Source organism: Spermophilus citellus, assembly GCF_964194105.1.
Source record: "Spermophilus citellus genome assembly, chromosome: X".
Classification (NCBI taxonomy): Eukaryota; Metazoa; Chordata; class Mammalia; order Rodentia; family Sciuridae; genus Spermophilus; species Spermophilus citellus.
Window position 1 is genome coordinate 75,018,612 of NC_138190.1, and position 8,708 is coordinate 75,027,319.

General features: G+C 38.4%; 1 pseudogene across 1 annotated transcript; it reads left to right on the forward strand.

The window, feature by feature from the left end:
• The first annotated feature begins 6,776 nt into the window (after positions 1 to 6,776).
• LOC308639706 (signal recognition particle 14 kDa protein-like) lies at positions 6,777 to 7,107 on the forward strand (annotated as a pseudogene). The gene has a single exon. The product of its transcript is annotated as a signal recognition particle 14 kDa protein-like (transcript).
• The last annotated feature ends 1,601 nt before the right edge of the window (positions 7,108 to 8,708 follow it).

Genomic DNA, 8,708 nt, shown 5'->3' on the forward strand with positions numbered 1-8,708 from the left:
AAATGAAAACAACATATAAAATGAACCAATCAGAGGGAAATCTATAGCTATAAATATCTACATTAAGATAACTCAAATTAGTAACCTAATTTCATGTTGACGAGAAATTTAAAAGTACACTAAACACAAATTTAACAAAAGAAAGGAAATAATAAAGGCCAGAGATTAAACAGAGACTGCAAAAACAATAGAGATAATCAATTAAACTTAAAGCTTCTTGAAAGGTTCAACAGAATTGACAAACTTTCAGTCAGACTGACAAAAAGAGAATAACATGTAAGTAAAATAAAAAATGAAAGTGGATACATTGCTAATGAACTTGAAAAATAAAAAGGAGTATAATACTTTGAACAAGTATATACCATCAAATTAAATAACCTAGATAAAATGAACACATTTCTAAAGACATGAGGAGACTCAAGATAAAATATAAAACCTTAACATAACTGAAAATAAAATGTAAAACCTTAATATACGTATAACAAGTAAAAAGATTGAATCAATGTTTAAAAACAGCATAACAACAAAGGAAAGTTCAGAACAAGATGGCTTTACTGATAAATTCTGTCAAACATTTAAAGAAGAATTAATGCCAATCCTTTTCAAACTCTTCCAAAAAAAAAAAAAAAGAGGAAGGAACACTTTCCAACTCATTCTATGAAGCCAACCTTACCCTGATACTAGGGCCATATAAGGACATCTGAAGTAAAGAAAATTAAGCCTAATATTCCTTATGAATTTAGATGTAAAAATCCTCAACTATGGCCAGGCCTGGTGGTGCCTACCTGTAAGCTCAGTGACTCAGGAGGCCTAGGCAGGAGAATCCAAAGTTTGAGGCCAGCCTGAGGAACTTAGTGAGATACCATGTATAAAAATGAAGTCAAAATGGATCAGCAGGGTGGGGGTTGTGGCTCAGTGGCAGAGCAGTTGCCTAGCATGTGTGAGGCACTGGGTTCAATTCTCAGCACTTCATATCAATAAAGAAATAAATATCCATTGACAACTAAAATTATATATATATATATATATATATTATATATATAATATATATATAATATATATTATATATATTAATATATTATATATTATATATATAATAAAGTTCTTATGTAGATTGCTGATCCATTCTTAGATATATATATTATAAATATATATATATATATATTTATATAAATATATATATATATATTCTTAATCTAAGTAAGAACTATAAGTCTTAGAAAACATAAGTGCAAATCTTCTTGGTCTTGGATTTGACAATGGTTTCTTAGAAATGAGATCAAATTTAAGAAAAGAAAGTAATAGATTAATTGGACTTCCTCAAAATTTAAAGCTTTTATGTAACAAAGGATATTATCAAGAGAGAAAATTTGGTATATATACAAAATGGAGTTTTATGTAGTCATAAAGAAAATGAAGCTGGTGTGGTGGCACACACCTGTAATCCCTGTGGCTTAGGTGGCCATGGCAGAAGGAATTGCAAGTTCAAAGCCAGCCTTGACAACTTAGTGAGGCCCTAGGTAACTTAGCGAGACACTGTCTCAAAATAAAAAGGATTGGGGATGTGGCTTAGTGGTTAAGCACCCCTGGGTTCAAACCCCAGTACAGAAAGAAAGAAAGAAAGAAAGAAAGAAAGAAAGAAAGGAAGGAAGGAAGGAAGGGAGGGAGGGAGGGAAAAGAAAGTATGGCATTTGCAGGAAAATGGATGGAACTTTACAACATTATGTAAAGTGAAATAAGCCAAACTCAAAAAGTTAAGGGTTGTTATGTTTTTTTCTCATGTAGAAGAGGGGAAAAAGGAAAATAAAGGTGTATGTGGAGGGTAAATCTCATGAAAATCAAAGTAAGATCAGTAGAGAAGAGGGAAAAGACCAGGGGGAGGGAGGAGGGAAGGGAAAAAGAAAACACTGGGGAATGATACTGGTCAAATTATACTCTTATATTGTGCACATGTACAAATATATAACAATGAACCTCACCATTATGTACAATCATAATGCACTAATTAAAATATGGAAAATAAAAATCAAAAGAGGGGCTGGGATTGTGGCTCAGTGGTAGAGCGCTTGCCTAGCACATGTGAGGCCCTGGGTTCTATCCTCAGCACCACATAAAAATAAATAAACAAAATAAAGATATTAAAAACAATCAAAAGAATATTATAAAGAAACTGAAAAGACAACATTCAAAATAAAATAAGAAAATAAGTGATAAGGGTTTACTGTGTTAGCTTTTCATCACTGTAAAAAATACCTGCGACCATCAATTTAAGAGAAAAGGTTGCTGGGGATGGTGATGCATTACTGTAACCCCAGTAATTCAGGAGGTTGAGGCAGGAGGATCACAAGTTTCAGAGCTCCCTCTGTCACTTAGTGAGACTCTGTCTGAAACATTTTTAAAAAGGGAGAGATATGGATGTAGCATGTATCTCAGTGGTCAAGGACTCTTGGATTCAATCCTCAGTAACAAAAAAAAAATGGGAAAAATAAAATAGAGAAGGTTTATTTTGGCTCACAGTTTTAGATGTTTCAGTCTATGATCATTAAGGTCTATTGCTCTGGGCCTGTGGCAATACATCATGGTAGGAACATGTAGCAGATCAAAACTCTTCACCTCATGACTGGGATACAACCAAACCAAACCAAACCAACAAAAAATAGTGGAAGAGTGAAAGATTGGTATCTCAGTATCCCTTTTAAGGGCACATATCCAGTGATCTAAATATCTTCCATTGGATCCCACTTCTTAAAGTTTTCACCCCCTCTGAATAGCATCTCACTGGGAATCAAGCCTTGGAGAACACTGAAAATCCACAGTGTAGCAAATATTCAGAATATATAAAGAATTCCTCCAGCTCAATAATAACAAAAACGAACAACCTATCTTACTTTACTTTGTGCTGCTGTAAAAGAATACCCAAGAGTAGGTGAATTCTAAAAGCCAGAAATTTATTGGCTGAGAGTTGTGGAAGCTGAGAATTTCAATATTGAGAAGCCAGCATCTGGCAGGTGTTTTCTTGCTGCATCATCACATAGCAGAAGTAAGAGTATGAAAGAAAGATTAAAGAGGACTCAACTCACCCTCTTATAACAGACCCACTCCCATAATAACAGCACCAATTCTTTTATGAGGGCAGAGCCTTAATAGCCTCATTTCCTCCCATTAGGTCCCACCTCCCAGTGAATGCTTTTGCATTGGGGGTTAAGTTTCTCACACTTGCTTTTTTGGAGTTCACACTCAAACCACAGCATTCTACCATTTCCCTCAAAACGTACTTCCTGCTCACATGCAAAATATGTACATTGTATTCTGATATTCCCAAATATTTTTTTTAAGAGAGAGGGGGGAGAGAGAGAGAGAGAGAGAGAGAGAGAGAGAGAGAGAGAGAGAGAGAGAGAGAGAGAGAGAGAGAGAGAATTTTTAATATTTATTCTTTAGTTATCGGTGGACACAACATCTTTGTTTGTATGTGGTGCTGAGGATCGAACCCGGGTCGCACGCACGCCAGGCGCGAGCGCGCTACCGCTTGAGCCACATCCCCAGCCCTATTCCCAAATCTTAACAGTCCAGCACCAACTCAGAAGTTCAAAAACCAGAGTCACATTTAAATCAGATATGGGGCTAGCCGGGGATGGTAGTACACAGTTGTAATCCTAGAAACTAGGGAGGCTGAGGCAGGAGGATTGCAAGTTTGAGACCAATCTGAGCAACTGAGTGTGACCTTGCCTTAAAATAAAAATTAAAAAGTCATGGGGGTGTAGCTCAGTTGTAGAGCACCCCTGGGGTTAAATCCCCAGTGCCAAACACACACACACACACACACACACACACACACACACACATACACACACACAATCAGATTTGGGTGAGACTCAAGGCATGATTCATCCTGAGATAAATCCCCTCTAGCTATGAGCCTCTGGAATCAAACAAGTTATCTAGTTCCAAATTACAATGGTGGGGCGGGCTCAGAACAGATATTCCTATTCCAAAAGAGAGAAATGAGAAAGAAGAAAAGGGTGGCAGGCCCAAATAAGTGTTCAAGAAGGCAAATGACCTCCCTCTCCCCTCTTCCCCTCCTCCCTCCTCCCTCCTCCCTCCTCCTCCTCCTCCTCCTCCTCCTCCTCCTCCTCCTCTCCTTCTCCTTCTCCTTCTCCTTCTCCTTCTCCTTCTTCTTCTTCTTTTCTCTCTCTCTCTCTCTCTCTCTCTCTCTCTCTCTCTCTCTCTCTCTCTCTCTCTCTCTCTCTCCCACCCACCCTTTCTCTGGTACTGGAGATTGAACCCAGGTATGCTCTACCACCAAACTACATCCCCAGTCATTTGGGGAGTGATACCAGGGATTGAACCCATGGGCACTTAACCACTGAGCAACATCCCCAGCCCTTTTTATTTTTTTTATTTTTTATTTTTTTAAATGTTGCATAGAGTCTAACTAAGTTGCTTAGGGCCTCACTAAGTTGCTGAGGTGAACTTGGAACTTGCAATCCTCCTGGCTAAGCTTCCTGAGCCACTGGAATTATAGGTGTGCATCACCATACCCAGAAACCAGTCATTTTTATTTTCTGTTTGAAACAAGGTCTCCCTAAATTGCCAAGGTTGGCCTTCAACTGTGATTCTCCTGCCTTGACCTCCTGGATTGCTGGGATTATAGGTGTGAGCCACCATGCCCAGCACAACCAACCAAACATTAATACTCCAGAATTATATTTAACTTTGTGTGTTGCCTTCTAGACACATAGTGGTAGGAGTTGGGCCACAAGGCCTCAGGCTCCTTGCTCCCATAGCTTTGCTGGGCTCAGTCCCAACATCAGTTCTCACAGGGTGGACTCTTGTGCCTCTAATTTTCCCAGGCTGGTTTTACATGTTGATAACTCCACAGTTCTCAAGTTTCTAAGCTGGCTCTGACCCCAGTATTCTGTTTGGTATTGCCTTAGTTGGGGTTTTGTATAGCTACTCTGACACTCTGATAACTCTCTGTTTGGACACCTAAGCTATCTGTAATATCCATTAGAATCTAGGCAGAGTTGTCATGGCCCCACAGCCTGAAAAATCTGTGTGTCTGCAGGATTAATGCCATGTGGATGCTTCTAGTAACTGCTATTTGTACCTTACAAAGATGCAGCTCAAGTTGCACCTGGGACCCCTTGATCCACTCCTGGGGTGGCTGAGGAGCACTGCAGTAGAATTCAGGGAACCGTTATGTGAGGCATTGCACAGCATCACATGCTGAGGTCACATGGGTACCTGTCTTTAAATCTTGCCCTCACAGTTCTAGTTTGCCTTGAAGATCTCTGAGATGATTTTAGTTTTACTCTCTTCTTGTCATGATGAATAGAATCTGGCTTCCTTCTATCCATATTAAATCTCTTTAAGCAAACTAATCTTCATAGTTAGCAGCTTGGCACACTTTACTAACCTCTCCTGAAGTTACTTTTTTCATTCTTTACATGGCCAAGCTGAGAATTATACAAAATTTTATAATTCTCTTTCCTTTTTGAGAGAGAGAGAGAGAGAGAGAGAGAGAGAGAGAGAGAGAGAGAATTTTTAATATTTATTTATTTAGTTCTCAGCGGACACAACATCTTTGTTTGTATGTGGAGCTGAGGATCGAACCCTGGGCCGCACGCATGCCAGGCAAGTGCGCTACTGCTTGAGCCACATCCCCAGCCCCTCTCTTTTCTTTTTAATTATAAATTAAAACCTTACACCATTTGTCTCTATAATTTTATTGTTTGCAGTTAAAAGAAGCCCACAGCTCCTTCAGTATTGTGAGTAGAGGCTGCCATGGTGGTGCACACCTGTAATCCCAGCGGCTCAAGAGGCAGAGGCAGGAGAATTGTGAGTTCAAACCCAGCCTCAGCAATTTAGCGAGACACTAAGCAACTCAGTGAGACCCTGTCTCTAATAAAATACAAAATAGGGCTAGGGATGTGGCTCAGTGGTCGAGTGCCCCTGAGTTCAATCCCTGGTACCCTCTCACCTCAATATTGTGCTTGGAAATTTCTTCTACCAGATAAGATATCTTAGTTCATAATTCTTTTTATTTTTTTTTTTCAGTACTGGGAATGGAACCCAGGAGCACTCTACCACTGAGCAACATCCTCTGCCTTTTTTTACATTTTATTTTTGTTTTTTAATTTTAAGACAAAGTCTCTGTAAATTTCTAAGGCTGGCCTTTAATTCACAATCCTTCTGTTTTAGCCATTGGAGTTGCTGGGATTACAGGCATGCTCTACCATGCCCAGTGAGTTTATCATTCTTAAACTTTACCTCCCATGAAGCCCATAGGGATGGACACAACTCAACCAAATCCTTTGTCACTTTGTTACAAGAATGCATTTACTTCAATTTCCATATTCCTCATTTCCTTCTGAGGCATCTGTTACATTGAAATTAAGTTTCCAACATGTGATTTTGAGGAAGCTCATTCAAACAATAGCATGGCCCAATTTTAAAAATAAACAAATGACTTAAATAGATGTTTATTTTTAAATTTTATTTATTTATTTACTTTATAGTTGAATGCATTCAACACATTGTACACAAATGGAGTATAACTTCCTGTTCCTCTGGCTGTACATGGTGCAGAGTCACTCCAGTAGTGTCATCAAACACGTATATAGGATAAGAATGTCTGTGTCATTCTACCGTACTTCCCATCCCCACAATCCCACCCCTTCCCTCACTCCCTTCTACATTTCTTCAAATAAAATATAAAATGTCAGGCTCCAACTTTTTGGGGCTTATATGTACCAGGAAGGTCCAGCAACACTGTGATGGTACTCCTGGAGAGCGAGCAGTTCCTAAAGGAGCTGACCAGGCTCTCCCAGAAATGTTGGTTGTTGACAGCGTGTACATCAACTTGAAGAAGTATGATGGTCGAACTAAACCCGCACCAAGGAAGGGTTCTGTGGAGGGCGTTGAGCCCTCAGACAACAAGTGTCTGTTGAGAGCAATGGACGGGAAAAAGAAGATCATCACAATGGTGAGCTCCAAAGAAGTGAACACATTTCAGATGGCTTATTCAAACCTATTAAGAGCTAACATGGATGGGCTGAAGAAGAGGCAAAAAAGAGCAAAAGTAAGAAGAGCAAAGCAGCACAGTGAGGCACTGAGTCCCCTGCTTTTACCAAACCACTGAATTACTATATTTCCATTTTTCTTACAGTTTTGTTTATTAATCTAGGTTACTGGTTCCCTCATTAACTATTTTCATGTAATATCAGGGTCATTTTGGAGAGAAGAACGATTGCAGTGTTTACAAGGTAATTGTGGTAAGAAACTAATTTATTTCAGATCTGTGATGCATGGTTATAAATTCCTAAATTAATTTTTAAAGTCTCTGTAGTCATCCCTGTGAAGAGCAATGTATCATTAAACACCTGTTTATCAGCAATATATATATATATATATATATATATATATATATATATATAGTCAATTAAGCACACATAAATATACTCAATATCATTGATCATTAGGGAACTGCAAACCCAAACCACAAGAGGATATTTCTTCACAACTACAAGGATGATTATAACCCAAAAAGAAAGGAGCATTGGTGAGGATGTGGAAAATTTGGAACATATTTGTGCATTATTGTTGGGATTATTGAATGGTGTAGCCACTTTGGAAGATGATGTGATAGTTCCTAAAAAAATAAAAATTAAATTATTATATGATCTGATAAACTTGTTTCTATTTTCAAAATAATTGAAAAGACTATACACACATGGTCATAGAAACATTATATATAATAGCCAAAGGCAGAAGCAAATTCAAGTGTCCATCAGTGGGATGAATGAACAAACAAAATATAATATATACATAGGAAGGGATATTATTCAGCTTTAAAAGAGGAATTAAATTCTGACACATGCTACAACATGAATGAATCTTGAGCACCTTATGCTACATGAAATAGGCAGTCACAAAAAGACAAATACTGGATAAGGATGTAGATCAGCTGTAGAACATTTGCTTATTATGTGTGAGGCCCTGGCTTCTATCCCCAGCACTGCAAAAAAAAAATTTTTTTCAAGAGAGAGTGAGAGAGGAGAGAGAGAGAGAGAGAGAGAGAGAGAGAGAGAGAGAGAGAGAGAGATTTTAATATTTATTTATTTATTTATTTTAGCTCTCGGCGGACACAACATATTATTGGTTGTTCAAAACATTACATAGTTCTTGATATATCATATTTCACACTTTGATTCAAGTGGGTTATGAACTCCCATTTTTACCCCGTATACAGATTGCAGAGTCACATCAGTTACACTTCCACTGATTTACATATTGACATACTCATGTCTGTTGTATTCTGCTGCCTATCCTATCCTCTACTATCCCCCATCCCCTCCCCTCCCCTCCCCTCTTCTCTCTCTACCCCCTCTACTGTAATTCATTTCTCCCCCTTGTATTATTTTTCCCTTTCCCCTCACTTCCTCTTGTATGTAATTTTGTATAACCCTAAGGGTCTCCTTCCATTTCCAAGCAATTTCCCTTCTCTCTCCCTGTCCCTCCCACCTATCATCCCTGTTCAATGTTAGTCATCTTCTCATGCTCTTCTTCCCTACTGTGTTCTTAGTTACTCTCCTTATATCAAAGAAGACATTTGGCATTTGTTTTTTTAGGGATTGGCTAGCTTCACTTAGCATAATCTGCTCTAATGCCATCCATTTCCCTCCAAATTCTATAATTTTGTCATTTTT